Here is a 20,057-nt window from a genome sequence, read left to right as displayed (position 1 = left end):
CGTCCAAGAACCACAGGGGTGGGCAAGCCCTCTAGCACATAACAATTGATAGATTCCAAGCGCATAGCCCCTACCTACAGATGTATATCGCAAATGACCTGAGTATAATACTCCTGGCTTAAGGGTGCAGAATCAATAACTATTATAGGGCTAGACAATTTATGAGGATTGAGACCCTGGTCCTGGACGAATCGGGCGTCAAACAGATTGAATCCCCTCTCCACTTTCTAACAAGGCCGAAATAACCACCTTACGTTTGCCTAAATGGATCTCGGTGAGTAAATAGAGTTGTGACTGGCCCACAGAGGAAATATGTACACCCGGGTTGGTAATCTCCCTGTAACCCGGGCTTCTTAGTTTTCCAACGGCTGTTTGCATCTACGTATGGATAGACAGATGCCAACAAAATGATCCTTCTTGCCACAAAAAAACACACTCCCTCTTTGTGCCGAACTGCAGGAGCACCTGTACAACTAGTCCCCCCCAACTGCATAAGTTCCTCGTTTAACTCAGACCCTAGTTTCCATTGATTCCTGACCCCCCGAAAATTGAAGTGTCTCTTTATGTCTCCCTCATATACGGTGGTCTACGCAGATTGCTAGAGACATGGCAGCCTCCAGGGAAACAGGGGTTTCATATAGAACAAAGACATCTTTCACCTTCTCAGAGAGTGCCTGACAAAAGTGACTACGGAGCGTGGGATCATTCCACCTTGTATCCATAGACCACCTATGGAACTCAAAGTAATAATCCTCCTCAGGCTGGTCTCCCTGCCAAAGCCAAAGTAATTTAGACTCAGCCAGAGAGACATTTGGGAGTCATCGTAAATAAGACGCAGAGCATTAAAAAATTCCTTCACCATATGAAGCGACTGGGAATCAAGGAGGACAGAAAATGCCCAGGCTTGGGGTCACTCTGGAGAAGAGAGATTACAATCCCCACTCACTGTTCCTGTGAATTTAGCCTGACTGTAACATCCCTGGTGGCGTGCTTGCATGGTGCACCACCTCCCACCATGCAAGACTGCAATCTTACCTGTCAGTCCATGCTTCAGTCTTTTCTCCAGTATCTGCTTTGTCCATGTCTCTTGTCTGATTGCTTAGGGCGTCGGCGCGACTTTCTGCTTGTTTCTTATAGCTGCTGTGTGCACAGTCCTAATGCGTCCCCAGCCTATTGCTGTGAGTCACTGGATACTTAAACCCCCTCCACCCAGTAGGAGGTGCCTGAGCAACTCTGTCACTCAGTTTGTCTTTTCAAACTGAGGTGCCAGGTCCTGTCCTGACTCTAGTCTGTCCGCCACCCTGGGGGCTGATTACCCAGGGCCGCTACCTGTATCTCTGACTTCTAGTCTGTTTTCCGCCACCCTGGGGGCTGAGTTCCCAGGCTCGTTCCTGTATCTTGTTCCTGGTTCAGATCCTGTCTGAACAGTGTCCTAGTCCGTTACCTGTTTGTGTCTGTCTGTTCCTTTCCCTTTTCCTGCAGTATCTGAACCTGCACCTAACTCCAACTCGTTGTCTCTGTACTTCTGTTTGTGAGTTTTGTGTCCACTTGCTACTTCATTGTAAGTACCTTGTGTGTATCTGGTTCTGCTTGTCCCCTTTTCCTTCCTCCGTATCTACCTCCTGTGTTCTAACCATCTTCCTGTATTTTCCAGTCTGTTCCATGTGAACAGACTGCGGGTTTTGCCCTGTCCTGTCTGCCTTCACTTTCTGCTCTGCTTGTTCACCGCTCTGCTCCACTTGGTTACCGCACCTGCGGTTCTATTCTGCTCTGCCTGTTCACTGCTCCGGCGGTTTCCCTCTGCTCTGCTTGTTCACCGCGCCTGCGGTTTTGCTCCGCTCTGCTTGTTCTCTGCATGTGCGGGTTTTGCTCGGCTTAGCTTGTCTACCGCATCTGCGGGTTTTGCTCTGCTCATCTTGTCTACCGCATCTGTGGGTTTTGCTCTGCTCAGATTGTCTACCGCATCTGCGGGTTTTGCTCTACTCAGCTTGTCTACCGCATCTGCGGGTTTTGCTCTGCTCAGCTTGTCTACCGCATCTGGGGGTTTTGCTCTGCTCAGCTTGTCTACCGCATCTGCGGGTTTTACTCTGCTCAGGTTGTCTACCACATCTGCGGGTTTTGCTCTGCTCAGCTTGTCTACCGCATCTGCGGGTTTTGCTCTGCTCAGCTGGTCTACCGCATCTCCGGGTTTTGCTCTGCTCAGCTTGTCTACCGCATCTGCATGTTTTGCTCTGCTCAGCTTGTCTACCGCATCTGCGGGTTTTGCTCTGCTCAGCTTGTCTACCGCATCTGCGGGTTTTGCTCTGCTCTGCTCGTCTACCGCACCTGCGGCTCCGTTCCTGTGTCCCAGTCTGTACAGGTCCCTATCCTGCCTGCGTTTCTACCTGCCAGTACACGCCTCTCTGCATGTCAGCCGTGTCTGCCTGTGCTCACCTGTCTACAAGCCAGCCGCGCCTGCCAGTGCCCACCTGTCTGTATACCAGCTGTGCCTCTCAATATCCACCTGTCTGCATACCAGCTGTGTTTGCCAGTACCCACCTGTCTACATGCCAGTCTAACCTGCCTGTTCCTGCATTCCCCGGTGTGGGTCAACAGCTGTGATCGGGGTTTGACCTGGAGAAGCACCTGGTCCCTCTGCTTGGTTCCTTCTTGGTTCACGGAGTCGACTGAGTCGCCGTGCGACCTTGGTCGGATCGGGTTGATACTTAGTTACGCCCCTCCAGGCACTCCTCAGTTCATGGTACAGTGGGATCACTAATCACGCTCACGCCAGTCAGTCTGGGCGCGAGCGTAACAGTTTGCTCAGGCCATGGTTCCCGTTGAGCCCCACGGCCCTTCGCTCTTAGAGACATTTTGAATCCTTGTCTGCCGAATACGTGCACCAAGGAAAACAATTTTTTTTTCTCTAGCTGTGGCCCAGGCGATTTACGCACCAGCCCAAATCGATCTATCAGCACTCGTTCCTGTGGATCCACCACGGTACTATGGGGATCCAAAACGAAGCCATGCATTTGTGGAGCAATGCATGCTGCATTTCAAATTCTATGCTCACTATTTTCCTACTGATCGGGTTAAAGTAGCATTCATGATGTCCTACCTAGCGGGTGATGCCTTGATATGGATCACCCCCCTATGGGAAGCATGGGATCCTATCGTCTCTGACCTGCAGGCCTTCCTGGTGGCCTTTCTAATGGTCTTCGATGACCCTAACCCTGAGGCTTCTGCTAAAGCTTCCCTTCCCAGTGTCCCGGAGCAGCCCCAATGGGTAATGTGTGTAGGTAGCCTACCAGTTCTCCAGCCTGAAGAGACTGCTGCCCACACAGGATGACAATGCTCCACAGAATACTTTCCTTCCCAACCTCAAGAGGCAGTCCAGACGTGCAAGGCATAGAGGTAAACCGTCACGCCAGGTTCTGTCCTCCCAAAGACCTCCTGTTCCCCAGCCTGTAGAGGCAGCTCTCCGCACAGAATCCATGAAGGATGACTATGTTCGTCAGGCAAAGCAGAGGCCAAAACTCAGTCACAAAATTGGATTGCGACCCCGCTGCGGTTGTTTGGGACCCCCTGACGGTCTTTGTCCAGCGAAGGTTGGAGAATCCCAAGACATTAGGCCTGTAGGAGAGGCTGCCCTTGGTGTTAGTGTTTCCTCTCCACAGATCACCATGACTGTCTTTGTGGCAAGTGAAGGCCTCGGATTAACCGGAAGTTTCGGGCTTAAAGCCTTGAAAAGTCGGTGTCTGATTCCCGTCCGACAACTCCAGAAGCCGGTTTGGGCATTGTCAGCAGAAGGACGAGCCCTACTCAGAAACAGTCAAAATATGTCTGTACAAATTAAGCTCCAGATAGGAGCATTACACATGAAGAAGTTCACATTCCAGGTGCTGTCTGGTTTACCCACAGGTCGCCCAGAGCCGAGAGATCTAGTGCCCGCTCGGGTCTGGAGATCCTGTATGGTGTTTCCTGGGCCACTGCTGAGGTGCGGGGGTGTCCAGTCCCCATATCTTCAGGACAGTCAGCAGTTTCTTTTTCTTCTTCACCAGATCTGCTAGGTGCTGACTCGCTGTGCGCTGAAGCCTCCAAAGGAAGGGAAGTGGAGGCATTGTTCCCACACAGTCTCGTTGATTGTACCAATGATCTGGCTTTAGGCACCGCCCCACCTCGCAGACATGTCATCTCAGAAACCAGACTGAAGTTGGTCCCTAATCAAGGATCCTCCATCTCTAACAAATCTGGCAATGTGTCCATAAAGGCGGTGGCTACCTCCAAGTCTCTGCACCCCTCCAACCAGGCGGAGGACCTCCAGTTGCCTCCTGAATCCTCCGGGGTGCTATCTGATAACAAATGGAGAGAGACTTTTCTGCACCCTGTACCTGGTACTTCGCCCACTTCATTCAGTAAGCTTGGCAAAGTGTACGTCAAGGCGGTGGTTACCCCCGAGTCTCTGAACCCCTCCAACCAGGTGGGGGACTTCCAGTTGTCTCCTGAATCCCCCGGGGTGCTACTTGATAACAAATGGAGAGAGACTTTTTTGCACCCTGTACCTGGTACTTTGCCCACTTCATCCATGAAATAATGAAATAGTAAAGATTTTTTGCATCAATTTTGTGCATAATTTTGAGTGACGAGTATTCTGATACATATATGTCATAGGGTGGAACCTTTACTTGTGCACCATTCTTACACTGAGTGCCGTATACCTAGCTGGTTATTTTTAGAGATGAGCGGTGTTCGACTAGAACTGTTCGCCAATTTCAAATTCGAGCTGTTTTGGGCAGTGTTCGAGTTGTTCGACGAACGCGAACGATTTGCAAAAAATTCGGCTGTTCGAGGTTATGTTCGATAACTGTTCATGCACCAAAAGCGTGTACTGCATGTCTGGCGCTGTTTAGAGCACCAATCATGCAGGAACTGTCTGCCACTCACTGTAATGCCACAGCCATGGTGGTTGTGGCATTACAGTGGTTGCCCAAATCGATGGGAACAGTGCTCACAGTGAAACATGAAAAGCCGGCAATTCAGCAGCGGCATACACCGGTACCCGACAATTTAGAACAGAAAGAATAGAGTATCACACATAGATTAGATAGATAGAAACATGTCAGTCACATATATAAGAAGTACAGTGACAGTGTTAGTTACTGTACTTGTCATTTAGTGTTAAAGGATATATTAAAAAAAATATTAGTGTTTTCATGCACCGTCTCTTTAAAAAAGCCCGCCGGCAATTCAGCATCGGTACCCGTCAATTTATAACTGAAAGAACAGAGCATCACACATAGATTAGATAGATAGAAACATGTCAGTCACATATATAAGAAGTACAGTGAGAGGGTTGATTACTGTACTTGTCATTTAGTGTTAAAATAAAGGATTTATTTAAAAAAAAATTGGCGTGGGGTTCCCCATAATTTTAGTCTCTAGCGGAGGTTAAGCAGACCGCTGGGGCAGATGTTTGAAGCCTGGGAAGGGGGTAATACCCACTGAGCTTCTCAGGCTACTAATATCAGCCCCCAGCTGAATACCTAGCCTTTACTAGCTATTAAAATGGGGGACTGCCCAAAAAATGACGTGGGGTCCCCCCTATTTTAATAGCTAGCAAAGGCTAGGCAGACAGCTGGGAGCTGATATTAATAGCCCAAGAAGGGTGCCATGAATATTGGCCCCCTCCCAATTCTGGCACTTAGCCTCGCTCTTCCCACTGCCCTGTAGCGGTGGCAGTGGGGTAATAGGGCTGGGGTTGATGTCAGCTTATAATGCCAGCTGACATCAAGCCCAGGTTAGTAATGGAGAGGCGTCTATAAGACACCCCCATTACTAACCCCATAGTCAAAGTTAAAAATAAGCACAAACACCCAGAATAAAGTCCTTTAATTGAAATAAACACACAATTCTTTATTGTTCTAAATTAAACCATACTTACCATCACGCCCATTCCAGCTGAAGCCAATGTCTCTTTTTTTTAAAAAAATTGCCGTGGGGCTTCGCCCTATTTTTGTGTCCAGCCAGGTACAGCAGGCAGGAACGGGCTGCCCCCAACCACCAGCTGCCTATTTGTACCTGGCCGGACACAACAATATAGGGAAGCCCTTTTTTTTTAAATTATTTCATGAATTTCATGTAATAATTTAAAAAAAAAATACGTGGGGCTTCGCCCTATTTTTGGGTCCAGCCAGGTACATCTAGGCAGCTGGGGGCTGGAATCCGCATCGCAGGGAGGGCCAAGCTTTCTGGGCCCCCCCCTGCTGCAAATTGCAGTCCGCAGCCACCCCAGAAAATGGCGCGTTCATAGAAGCACCATCTTCTGGCGCTGTACCCAACTCATCCAGGGCCCTGGTGCGGTGGCTCACTGGGTAATAAAGGGGTTAGGGCCAGCTTGGCATTATCAGCTGACCCTAAGCCCGAAATTCATGGGGTCACGCCAATATTAGACATGACCGCCATGAATTTCTAGTAAAGTATTTAAAAAAACACAACACCCAGAATAAAGTCCTTTAATTGAAATAAATACACAATTTTTTAATGTTCTAAATTAAACCATACTTACCATCACGACCATTCCAGATGAAGCCCGCTATTCCCCGGCCTCTCCTCTCTGTCAATCCCTTCACTGGCTCCCTATTGCCCAGAGAATTCAGTTCAAAACTCTAACCATGACATACAAAGCCATCCACAACCTGTCTCCCCCATACATCTGTGACCTAGTCTCCCGGTACTTACCTGCACGCAACCTCCGATCCTCACAAGATCTCCTGCTCTACTCCCCTCTTATCTCCTCCTCCCACAATCGTATACAAGATTTCTCCCGTGCTTCCCCCCTACTCTGGAACTCTCTACCCCAACATATCAGACTCTCGCCGACCGTGGAAACCTTCAAAAGGAACCTGAAGACCCACCTCTTCCGACAAGCCTACAACCTGCAGTAAACACCACTGCACGACCAGCTCTACCCTCACCTACTGTATCCTCACCCATCCCTTGTAGACTGTGAGCCCTCGCGGGCAGGGTCCTCGCTCCTCCTGTTCCAGTCGCTGACTTGTTTTGTTAAGATTATGTAAATGCTTTTGTTATGTATATCCCTATCACATGTAAAGCGCCACGGAATAAATGGCGCTATAATAATAAATAATAATAATAATAATAACGATCTCCTGCAATAAAAGTAAAATAATAAAGCATCCTCATCCTTACCTTTCCATTGTTTCCACGACAGCTTCAGCTTTGCTACATTGACATGACAGGCTGGATGGCAGCCGAAAGCTGCCATCCAGCTTGCCGCGCCACAGACACTGAGAAGCGCAGACATGCTTGCGCTCCTCAGTGTCTCGCTGTGACGGCATCCAGATGAGCTGAGGTCATGTCCAATGAACTCGGCTCACCTCATGCACATCACTGACAGCGTGGGAAAATTCTCCTGCGCTCAGCGCTTGAGCAGGAGAATTCTCCCACGCTGGGATGGCTTTGAGATGACAGGCTGGATGGCAGCTGAGCCATGGATGCGCCATTTCTGGGGCGGCTGACGGCTGGTGTTTCTAGCCTGGGAGGGGGCCAATATTCATTTTTTTGGGGGTCCCCCATTTTAATAGCTAGTAAAGGCTAGGTATTCAGCTGGGGACTGATATTAGTAGCCTGGGAAGCTCCGTGGGTATTACCCCCTTCCCAGACTTCAAACATCTGCCCCAGCCATCTGCTTAACCTCTGCTAGAGGCTAAAATTACGGGGAACCCCACGGCAATTTTTTTTTTAATAAATCCTTTATTTTAACACTAAATGACAAGTACAGTAATCAACACTCTCACTGTACTTCTTATATATGTGACTGACATGTTTCTATGTATCTAATCTATGTGTGATGCTCTATTCTTTCTATTCTAAATTGTCGGGTACTGATGCTGAATTGCCGGCCGGCTTTTTTAAAGAGACGGTGCATGAAAACACTATTATTTTTTTTAATAAATCCTTTAACGCTAAATGACAAGTACAGTAAACAACACTGTCACTGTACTTCTTATATATGTGACTGACATGTTTCTATCTATCTAATCTATGTGTGATGCTTTATTCTTTCTGTTCTAAATTGTCGGGTACCGGTGTATGCCGCTGCTGAATTGCCGGCCGGCTTTTTTAAAGAGAGTGTCTTCTGAGCAGTTTGTCAGCTTTTGGACACCTTTGAAGGTGTTTTCTATGTGTTTCTATGTGTTTTTGTTTGCCTGCCATTGGTTTTAACGATGTTCGACGACGAACAGTTCCACGAACATCCCGGTGTTCGACGAACCGAACCGAACCCGAACACTACGGGGGTGGCTCAACACTAGTCATTTTGGAAACTAACTACACCTCTTGAGGAATTCCTCTACAGGTACAGTGAGCATTTTTAACCCTCAGGCGATTCACATAATTGTATAACATTAGACTAAGTCAATGGAAAATTATCATTTTTCCACTACAATGTTGCTTTAGCCCCAAGTTTTTAATTTTCAAAAGGGATAATAGGAGAAAATGGACTGTACAATTTGTTATGTAATTTCTCCTGAATACGCCATACCACAGAAATGTTTCTTTATGGGGTTTCTATGTTGGAGAAACAGGACAGAAACTGAGAGCAAGGATGAGGCCTCATCACCACACGATTACAGACAAAAAAAAACATTTACCTGTGGCCAAACATTTCTGTGGTCCAGGACACACCATAAACAATATGAAAGTTGTTATATTAAAAGGCAACTTCAAATCACAAAAACATTGAAGGGTCTGGGAATGCAAACTTATTAGAGTCTTTTATACCCTTCACATAGGACTAAATCTGTCAGGAGAATTTATGACTCACAACAATATCTTAAGAATCTTCTCCAGAGACAGCAGAGCGCCAGGTATCTGATTTTACAGGGGTATTGGGACATTAAAACTTTCACACCACTAATCTAATCTAATTAGGGATTCACTCTCTAAACTCAGTTTGTTTGTTTATTTAAATGTCCATTTATTATGCCATGCATCTGCTCTTTTTTGTATATATTTGTGTTTTTTCAGATACTTTGTTATACCATGCCTGATGAAGAGGCCTACGAAGTCTCGAAAGCTTTGTAACATCATTTGTTTTATTTTTGTTAGCCATTAAAAGTTATCAAAACTACAAGATTATTATTTTGTTTTTCCCACTGGGAGCAATCTTTTTTCAACTGACTAACATGGTACCAAAACCTTTTTTTCTTTTGATGTTATGAATGACTTGAGAGACACTGTTCATAGCAGTAAATTGACTGATGTAATTGACAGAGGAAGATTAATCTCTTACCCATACACTGTGACAAAAGGGGATTTCGTAGAAGACTCTGAAACAGAATGGTTGTAGGCATAACCTTAGGAAGCAATTCTGGCCAATTCTCCTGATCGAAATTGATAATTCATAGGTATTATTCTATTGACTGAATGATTCGCTCAGTTTGACCGTTACTTTTTGGATCACAGGTAGAGGTGAAATTCAAGGAGATTTTAAGAATCTTGCAGAGAGCCCTCCAAGACCTGCAAACAAATTACACACAAATTACTGGAAGACGGTGGAACTGGACAATTTCTTTGAAAAACACTTGGGCCAGCTGTGGAGTAGATGGAAGTTCTGGTAATGACATAAAATGAGACATCTTGGAGAAATAATCCACTACTAACCAGATGATAGTGAATGTTTACACGATGTATAGAAATCTCAGCTTAGGGCTTTTGTGGTATAGAAGAGATTGAATATGAGTGAGAGGTGCATGATGAGAATGTTTCAACTGTGCACACTGAGGACAAGATGCCACAGATTCATTGATCTCTTGTTTCAATGTGGGTAACCAGTAGAAATTTCAAAGGAGTTTAGCAGTTCATTTAACACCTGGGTGACTGGAGAACAGACAAAAATAGGACCAGGATAAGACTTTCTGATGGAGGGGTTTTGAGATTAGAGAACCTCTTTTAGGTGATTTGGAAAATGAAGAGATGGAATCTAGGTTGCAGTCAGGTTCAATCCAATTCATCATCAGAGTGATCGAATGGATAATAGGACCTGGATAGGGCTTCTAGGGCTTCAGCCCTGTGGTTTTTCTCAGAAGGACAGTAGGAGATGATGAAGTTAAACTGTAAGAAGAAAAGTGCCATCAAGTTTGATGATGATTTAGTCTACAGGCTGACTGAATATATTCCAGATTTTTATGGTCCTGTAACAATGTTATTCACTTGGGAGCGAGATGAGGTATCACAGGAACTGTTTCTGTTTAAAGTGCAGCTGGTTTATTTCAGTCCTCATAAACCACATCACAGGAAAATTTAAATACAGACCTTGTCCTTGCACAAAGTGAAACATAAAGGAAAAGTCCATACAATAGTACTGGCTTGCCTGCCTGGCACTCAATCCAGGAGATCTGATCACCTTCATACACACAGACCATGTGTCACGGGTGTGTCAGAGGACACAGACAGTCGCCCTGCAGTTGGTTGCAGGAGATCTCTACATTTGGCATTACAGACATCTTCTCAGTGGCTGTCTCTAGGACTCAGCAGCTACATCCCTCTGGCTAGTTAACACCCTACCTGGGTATATAAATACCTGCTGTGTTTCAGAGGGAGGTGCCGTCGATATTCATTACTACTAGTTATGAGCGAGCATGCTCGCTACTGCTCGGTGCTCGCCCGAGCATCTCACTGCTCAAGATGCTCGGTGCTCGCCGAGTATTTCCGGGTTGCTCGGGCGGGAACTCGGGTCCTCTCCCTGCATGTTTGGTGCTCTTTAGAGAGCCAATGAACATGCAGGGATTGCCTGCCATGCACTGTAATGCCGTAGCCATGTTGGTTGTGGGCATTACAGTGATTGGCTGGCCGCACAGCGTCATCAGGTATATATCAGACCTGGCGCCGCCATGCTCGTCACAGTCACTCTGGAACAGACAGTGTAGTGTAATTGTGTATTAGGTAGTGTATTGAGAAAAAACGTACATTACACAGATCCATCTTAACAAACAGTCCTTCTGAGAACTAATCCATCTGCAGAGATATCAGGAAGGCAGGGTGTATAGGCAGGTGGTGTAAATAGCAGACTGCAGTGCATATAGCACAAGAGGCTCCATTCCAATTCTGCCTTCTGCTGCTGTTAGATATTTCTATACAAAGGCCCAGGTCTCATGGGCCAGGAAAACTTATCTTTGGATTTTAATCCCCCTTATTTGCTTAAAAAGCAATCCAGAGAACACCGTTTTTCTGCGACATTTGCTTTTTGGCACTGCAGAATACAGTCAGGTCCTTTCCATATTAGAGCGCTAGAAATACAGCTATTTAAAACTGTGTTTTCTCCGTCAAACGGATCACAAAATATTGCCATTTCTGGCCTCCATTAAAAATTTCCTTTAGTGTGTCATTGAAGCAATTCACCGCAGTTTGCTGTTCAAACTACTTACCTACAGGCCAGGGATTTAAAACTCTGTTTTCTCTATCACACGGATCACATATAAGTTCACTCCAAACTCAGTCATTTGTAGTGAGCGTGGAAGATACTGTCCTCCATTTAAAATGGGCAAGGCACGTGGCAAGGGACGGGGAACTGGACGTGATGGTAATGGTGCATGCAGAGGCCGAGGACAAGGCCGTGGGCAAGCTGAAATTGTGCCACAACAAACAACCACATCTTCTCATGTGACCTTCCTGTCTCAATTTCTAGGGGACCACAGCACACCACTATTGAACCCAGAGCAGTGTCAAAAGGTTGTTGGTTGGATAGCAGATAATGCTTCCAGTCACTTAGCCACCACCACCACCCTGTCTTCCACACGGTCAAGTCTCAGTAGCCGTGAGTCTGGACCGCATATTCCTCCTCCTTCCTCCCACCATGTCGAGTACCCAGAGACAACTGATCCCACACTTGGACACTCTAAAGAGCTGTTCACTTTTCCATTTATAGATTCGGGCCTCTTGTCCGGTCCACTTGAAGCGGGGCAAGAGGATATTGCGTATAGCGATGCCCAAATATTTGAGCAGCCACGGTCACACGAAGGCGACGGTTGGAGCAGAGCGAGGACAGCAGCACACAGGGGGAGGGAGGCAGAGCACCCCAACAGGCAGGAAGAAGCAGTGTGGCGGCCGCAGACAGAAGGTAGGCAACCATTCCCCATAACACCAACACGAAGGAAGTTGCCAGTACAACTGTTAGGTCTTCCCAAGTCTGGTTGTTTTTTAAATACTCTGCCGATAACCCCAAAAAGGTCATTTGCACCACCTGCCAGGCCAGCAGCAGCAGGGGTGGCAAAACGACCAGCCTGACCACCACCAGCATGATCAGGCACATGGCAGCAAAGCACCTGACTTTGTGGGCCGAACCCCAGGGTCCAGGAACAGTGTCTGCGGGTGGCACCATTGCTTCTTCCACTGTTGTGCATGCAAGCCAATCCCTTGTCCATAGTGCATGCGAAGACGCCTCCTGCCCTGCACCTGTCGTTGCACACTCTCAAGTAGCAGCATCAGGAAGCATGTCCATGTCCTTGTCCCAGCGCAGCGTTCTGTTGTCCATACCCCAGTCCTTGGAACACAAGCGCAAATATGCAGCCAAAGCCACAGAGGCCACACTACTAAATTCTCACATTTCACGACTGCTTGCGCTCGAAATGTTGCCTTTTAGGCTCATGGAAACGGAAGCATTCCGCAACCTGATGGCGGCGGCGGTCCCTCAGTACTCGGTCCCCAGCCGCCACTATTTCTCCCGATGTGTCGTCCCCGCATTACACAAGCACGTGTCCCAAAACATTAGCCGTGCTCTCAACAACGCAGTTACCAGTAAAGTCTACCTAACCACGGACACGTGGACAAGTGCTTGTAGGCAGGGACGGTACATCTCGCTGACGGCACACTGGGTTAACATAGTGGAAGCCAGGACCCAGTCGGACCTTGGGACGGAACACATCCTCCCAACGTCAAGGATTGCGGGCCCTAGGTCAATCAGGGTTGCCCCCACAGTCTACAGCTCCTGCACCTCATCCTCCTCAGCCTCCTCATCCTCTTCAGCCACCATCTCCGAAAGGACCACATCAGTCACAAGCTGGAAGCACTGCAGCACTGCCTCGGCCAAGCGGCAACAGGCTGTGCTGAAGCTAATATGCTTAGGTGAAAAAACGCACGATGCTGAAGAGTTGTGGACAGCTCTAAAAGAGCAAGCAGATCTGTGGCTCACACCGCTGAACCTACAGCCAGGCATGGTCGTGTGTGACAATGGCCAGAAACCGGTGGAGGCTCTGAGGCGAGGCAAGTTCACACACGTACCATGCCTGGCCCATGTGATTAACCTCGTGGTTCAGTGGTTTCTCAAATCCTACCGGAGGTGCGGGATTTGCTTGTTAAAGTACGCAGCCTGTGTGCCCATTTTAGAAAGTCAGCTACAGTTTCCGCCGCCCTTGCAGTGTTTCAGCAGCATTTGCAGCTTCCGGCTCACAGACTGGTGTGTGATGTCCCCACGCATTGGAACTCTACACTGTAGATGTTGGGAAGGATTTGTGAGCAGAAGAGGGCAGTTGTTGAGTACCAGCATCAACAAGGCCGTCGGTATTCAGTTCAGACTCCACACATAAGACCTCAGGAGTGGACATGGATGTCAGACATATGTACCATCCTCCAAAACTTTCAGGACTCCACCAAGATGGTGAGCGGCGATGACGCCATAATTAGCATCACCATCCTGCTTCTCTGTCTTCTGAAACGCTCTCTGCATTGCAGGCGGAGCACGATGAGATAGAGCAAGGAACCATACAGGGTGATTACACACAGCCAAGCCTCATCTCATCCCAACGTGGATTGGGTGACAATGAGGAAGAGGAGGAGGAGGAGGAGGAAGGACAGGAGCTAGTTTCAAGCACCTAGCCGACCGTATCAATGTCCTCCGTGATTCCTCTGTACCTTATAATTATTGGGTTTCAAAGCTGGATACGTGGAATGAACTGGCTCTCTATGCCTTGGAAGTCCTGACCTGCCCTGCCACCAGCATTTTATCAGAGCGGGTTTTTAGTGCCGCTGATGGAATTATAACTGATAAGCGCATCCGCCTGTCAACTGAAAATGCTGACGGGCTGACTCTTATAAAAATGAACAAGGGCTGGATTGGGCCAGACTTCTCAACACCACCGAATGATAACAGCGTAACATAAACTCAAATCCAGTGTCTTTTCTTGGGAGGTGTATTCCCATGCACCTTTTAACACCCTGACATGGGTATACGCTTCCTGATTTTGGCTATTTGCTCTTGTCCTCCTCCTTCTCCTCATCCTCCACCACCATATCACCAGAGTGACCGTGGTCCATGATGCAACACCCATATAATTTTTTTAAAGGATGTTTATGATGCCCGTAAAAAAAATTCTTTATACAGTATGTTCATGTATACCCCCCAGGGGTAAATGTTTGTCAGCCCATACACTTAGTGCATGGACATTACAAGTATAGGAGGCCTGTTCCTTTCTAATGGGAACAATTTTTTATGAGGCCCTCCTCTACGTCTCTTCCAAGAGGCATTGGAGTGCCTCCAAATTTTTGGCAACCCTTGCATTCACTGCATAGGCAAACACGAATAGGAGACCCACTTCCTAATAATGGGAACATTGTTTTCAGGAGGCCCTCCTCTAAGTCTCTTCAAAGGGGTATTGGGGTGCATCCAAATTTTCGGTAGCCCTGGCACTCACTGCATACGCAATAACAGTATAGGAGACCCACTCTTTAATAATGGGAACAATAAAACATAGCTGGCTGATGGCTCTCTATGAATAGTGAGGGCCGACTGCTGGTCCTTTAAGAATAGTAAAGGCCACCTGATGGCCCTATAAAAATAGGCTTTGTGACTTTCAGAGTCCCTCCATCATAAATGAAACACGATGTGTCTGATGATATCTTACACACCACAGGGCCAGATAAGGTTGTAAAATGTTAAAATGACATTTCCTGGTGAATGCATTTGTCACGGTTGAAAGCAATGCAAAAGTGAAAAAACGCATCAAAAACGCTACGTGTGAACATAGCCCAAGGTGTGGAGGAGCATTTTTGTTTTTAGTTATTTATTTTGCTTTATATGCAAGTCATTACCCTGGAAAGGATGTTCCTTAACAAATTTCCCAGGAATATCCATTTTGGTTTCGTTTTGGTATGTTTTATTGTGAGTCCGTAAAAGTGGCGTAATACCTCTGACAGCATTGTTGACAGAAGTGACCTGGGAGTCAGAAATGCTTTCAGGGGTCTTCCCCATGCTGTCTCCATGTCATTTGAGCACTGTTCCCATCGATTTGGGCAATTTTTAGGCCCTCTGCAGACCGCCGGAGGGAGCTACCTGAAAAATGCTTGAGTTTCCCATAGACTTACATTGGGCTCGTTGCTCGGGTCGAGCACCCGAGTATTCCGATGTGCTCGACCCGAGCATCGAGCACCCGAGCATTTTAGTGCTCGCTCATCACTAATGAAGATCTCAACCAGGAGGTAAATTCAGATAGCTGATCATTGTTCTAATTGTATATCGTACTGACCGGTCATGAATAGGAATGGATGAGGTCATGCCTGCAAAATTCTAATGTTATATTGAGGCCTAAGGGGTAACATTTCTCCTTGTGGAGAGTGACATACCGACTCTGGCATGCCAAGGTAAGGAGGCTTATTCGCCATGCAATGCTCCTCTGAGAAACTTAATATGCAAATTGCCTCTTCAGAGATGAAGAGCACTTGAACTCTATAGCGCCACCTATTGGAAGCAGCAACCCTACAAGTCACAATCGACCCTTTAACGAGGCTTGCAATATGACTTAGGATAGTAGCCAAATAAGAATCTCAATTTGCAGAGGGCCAATAGCCCAAAACACAGCGTTGGCAAATTGAGATTCTGATATGGCTATTATCGCTATTATCATATTATCTGATATGATTATCATCATATTACAAGACTCGTTAAAGGGTCGATTGTGATTTGTAGGTTTACTGCTTCCAGTAGGTGGCGCTATAGAGTTCAAGTCCTCTTCATGTCTGAAGAGGCAATTTACATAGTGTTATGTTGTAATTCATGTCTACAGTAATGTACCCATCAATAAATATTATTATGAAAAAAAAAAAATAAATGTACACATATTTGGTATCGCTGCGTCCAGAACGACCTGACCTATAAAACTGTCCCACACGGTAAAAAAAAAAAAAAAAAAAACCTAAGCAAAAAACAATGCTTTATCATCATACCGCCAAACAAAAAATGGAATAACACTCGATGAAAAAGACGAATATAAATAAAAATGGTACCGCTGAAAACGTCATCTTGTCCCTCAAAAAACAAGCCACCAAACAGCTCCATCAGCCGAAAAATAAAAAAGTTATAGCTCTCAAAATAAAGCAATGCAAAAAAAAATTGTTTTCTTTAAAATAGCTTTTATTGTGTAAAAGCACCAAAACATAGAAAAATGATGTAAATGTGGTACCGCTGTAAACGTACTGACCCGAACAATAAAGCTACCTTATCAATTTTACCACACACGGAACAGCATAAAAATTAAAAAAAAAAAAACAATTCCTGAATTGTTGGTTTTTGTTTATTCTGCCTCCCAAAAATCTGAATAGAAAACTATCAAAAAATGTCAAGTGCCTGAAAATGGCACCAAAAAAAATGTTAACTCATCCCGCAAAAAACAATCCGTCACATGACTTTGTTTGGCCAAAATATGGAAAAATTATAGCTCTCAAAATATGGCGATGCAAAAACTAGATTTTACAAAAAAATGCGTCTTTTAGTGTCTGACAGCTGTCAATCATAAAAACCCGATATGAATCTGGTATCGCTGTAATCGCACCAACCCGAATAATAAAGTTGTCTAATCACTTATACCGCACGAGGAACGGCGTAAAAAATAAACTCTAGGGTTAGGGTTAGGGTTGTGCTAGGGTTAGGGTTGGGGTTAGTGTTGGGCTAAGGTTGGGGTTGGGGTTGGGGTTAGGGTTTGGCTAGGGTTAGGGCTGGGGTTGGGGTTAGGGTTTGACTAGGGTTAGGGTTGGGCTAGTGACATGCTCGAGTCTCCCCCCAATATGCTTCTCGGCCAAAAAAAACCTCGCAGGGATTGCCTGCCATGCACGAGATTTTTTTTGGGTGTCTAATAACCGTGAAACATGCGGGCGGGGACTCGAGCATGTCACTCGAGCGTGAGTGATACATGGTGCATACCTGAGTACTCGATGCAAATTCAAGTAGCGAGCACTTGTGCTCAAGACTAATGACAACTTTTTCAATATGATGACTTAATATTCTCAATTTCTGTGTCGTACCTCTGGGTTCAAAATGTTCACTATACCCCTTGATAAAATACTTGAGGGGTGTAGTTTCCAAAATGGGGTCACTTGTGGGGGGTTTCCACTATTTAGGCACATCAGCGGCTCTCCAAATGCGACATGGGGTCTGCTCTCAATTCCAGACAATTTTGCGTTCAAAAAAGTCACACAGTGCTCCTTCCCTTCTGAACTCTGCCGTGCGCCCAAGCACTGTATTTTCCCCACATATAGGGTATTGGCGTACTCAAGAGAAATTGCACAAAAGTTTTTGGGGTCCATTATCTCCTCTTATCCTTGTGAAAATTAAAAAAATGGGGCTAAAACATCATTTTTGTGGAAAAAGTTTGATTTTTTTATTTTCACGGCTCCATGTTATAAACTTCTGTAAAGCACTTGGGGGTTCAGGGTGCTCACCACACATCTAGATAAGTTCACTAAGGGCTCTAGTTTCCAAAATGGTGTCACTTGTGGGGGTTTCCCACTATTTAGGCACATCAGGGGCACATCCGCTAATTATTCAAGCAAATTTTACATTCAAAAAGTCAAATGGCGCTACTTCCCTTCCGAGCCCAGCCATGCACCCAAACAGTGATTTTCCCCACATATGGGGTATCGGCGTGCTCAGGATGCATTGCACAACAAATTGCATGGTGCAATTTCTCCTGTTACCCTCATGAAAATGCAAAATTGGAGGCCGAAAAACATTTTTGTTGCAAAAATGTGAACATTTTATTTTTACTGCTCAATATTCTAAACTTCTGTGAACAAGCTGCATGGTGCAATTTATCATGTTACCCTTATGAAAATGCAAAACTGGGGGCTGAAAAACATTTTTGTGGTAAAAATGTGAAAATTTTATTTTCACAGCTCCATGTTATAAACTTTGGTGAAGCACCTTGGGGTTCAAGGTGCTCACCACACATCTAGATAAGTTCCCTGAGGGGTCTAGTTTTAAAAATGGTGTCACTTGTGGGGGGTTTCCACTGTTTAGGCACATCATGGGATCTCCAAATGCAACATGGCGTCCGCTAATTATTCAAGCAAATTTTACATTCAAAAAGTCAAATGGCGCTCCTTCCCTTCCGAGCCCTGCCAAGCGCCCAAAAAGTGGTTTTCCCCCACATATGGGGTATCTGCTTACTCAGGAGAAATTGCATAACAAACTGAATGGTGCAATTTCTCCTGTTACCCTCATGAAAATGCAAAATTGGGGGGCTGAAATACATTTTTGTGGGAAAAATGTGAAATTTTTTACAGCTCCATGTTATAAACCACACATCTAGATAAGTTCCCTGAGGGGTCTAGCTTCCAAAATGGTGTCACTTGTGGGGGGTTTCCACTGTTTAGGCACATCAGCGGCTCCGCAAACGCAACATGGCGTCCACTAATAAGTCAAGCAAATTTTACATTCAAAAAGTCAAAGGCGCTCCTTCCCTTCCGAACTCTGCCGTGCACCCAAATAGTGTTTTTTCCCCACATATGGGGTATCTGCGTGCTCAGGGGAAATTGCACAAAAAATTTTGGGGTCCATTTTTTCCTGTTACCCCTGTGAAAATAAAAAAAATTGTGTCAAAAGTAATATTTTTGTGAAAAATGTAAATGTTAATTTTTTTCTCCCACGTTCCAAAAATTTCTGTGAAGCAACTGGAGGGTTAATAAAGTTCTTGAATGTGGTTTTGAGCACCTTGAGGGGTGCAGTTTTTAGAATGGTGTCAATTTTGGTTATTTTCTGTCAAGACCCCTCAAAGTGACTTAAAATCTAATGAGGTCCCTAAAAAAATGGTTTTGTAAATTTTGTTGGAAAAATGGGAAATTGCTGGTCAACTTTTAACCTTTATAGCTCCCTAATAAAAAAAAAAATTTGGTTCCAAAATTGTGCTGATGTAAAGTACACATGTGGGAAATGTTATTTATTAACTATTTTGTATGACATACTGTATCTCTCTGATTTAAGGGCATAAAAATTAAAATTTTGAAAATTGCTAAATTTTCACTAAATTTCCGCTTTTTTCACAAATAAACGCAAGTGATATCGAATAAATTTTACCATAATCATGAAGTACAATATGTCACGAAAAAACAATTTCAGAATCAAAGGGATCCGTTGAAGCGTTCCAGAGTAATTACCTCATAAAGTGACAGTGGTCAGAATTGTAAAAATTGGCCTGGTCATTAACGTGAAAACCACCTTGGGTAGAAAAGTGGTTAACCAGCTAGGAAACATGCAAAACACCTGAAATACACATGGTAACTGAATGCGAAGCTTCTGAAATCTAAGACCATCAACTTTAAAAGGCTTGTGGTGACAATTTGCCGACTTTGCTGAGTTATTCCCGAAAATTAGATTTGTGGTGAGTAAATTTACATGAATTTCAAAACTGGAAAGCTTGTAGTTGCTAGTTAAAAACACATGGAAAAATGAGAGAGAACCTCGCAGACCATAAAAGCTTACACTTTATAGGTGAGAAAGAGAGGATACTGCTGACTATAAGAACTTACACTTTACACAAGAAGGAGGATGCCGCTGAACTTAAGAGCTTTCAATTACAGGAAAGAGAGAGTGGACCCCAATGAAATTAAGAATATACACTGTACAGGAGAGAGACGACCCTGCTGACCATAAGAGCTTACACTTTACAGGCAAGAGAGAGACAGAACCGCACTGTCCATAAGAGTTTAAACTCTGCAGAAGGTAGAGAATAATCCAGTGACTCTGGAGATGGAAAACGACTTTGCTATACAAACTGCGCTCCACTGGAAACCAC

The 20,057-nt window shown here is 45.4% G+C and overlaps 1 protein-coding gene across 3 annotated transcripts in view; it reads right to left on the bottom strand.

The window, feature by feature from the left end:
- Window positions 1-20,057, bottom strand: part of HTR1E (5-hydroxytryptamine receptor 1E) — a 311,004-nt gene that overhangs the window by 199,463 nt on the left and 91,484 nt on the right. The window contains exon 1 of one of the 3 annotated variants that reach the window (XM_073673159.1): window positions 9,293-9,474. The exons of the other annotated variants lie outside the window; for them this stretch is intronic. The gene's annotated coding sequence lies outside the window, so the exon portion shown is untranslated. Of the gene's footprint in view, window positions 1-9,292; window positions 9,475-20,057 lie in introns of those variants that run through there. 3 annotated transcript variants of the gene reach the window in all.

This window comes from Phyllobates terribilis, unplaced genomic scaffold, assembly GCF_046119375.1.
Source record: "Phyllobates terribilis strain yellow unplaced genomic scaffold, ASM4611937v1 Scaffold_3__8_contigs__length_932513732, whole genome shotgun sequence".
NCBI classification, from domain to species: domain Eukaryota; kingdom Metazoa; phylum Chordata; class Amphibia; order Anura; family Dendrobatidae; genus Phyllobates; species Phyllobates terribilis.
Note: the sequence above shows the minus strand (reverse complement) of the source record. Positions and strands in the feature narration are given on the sequence as shown.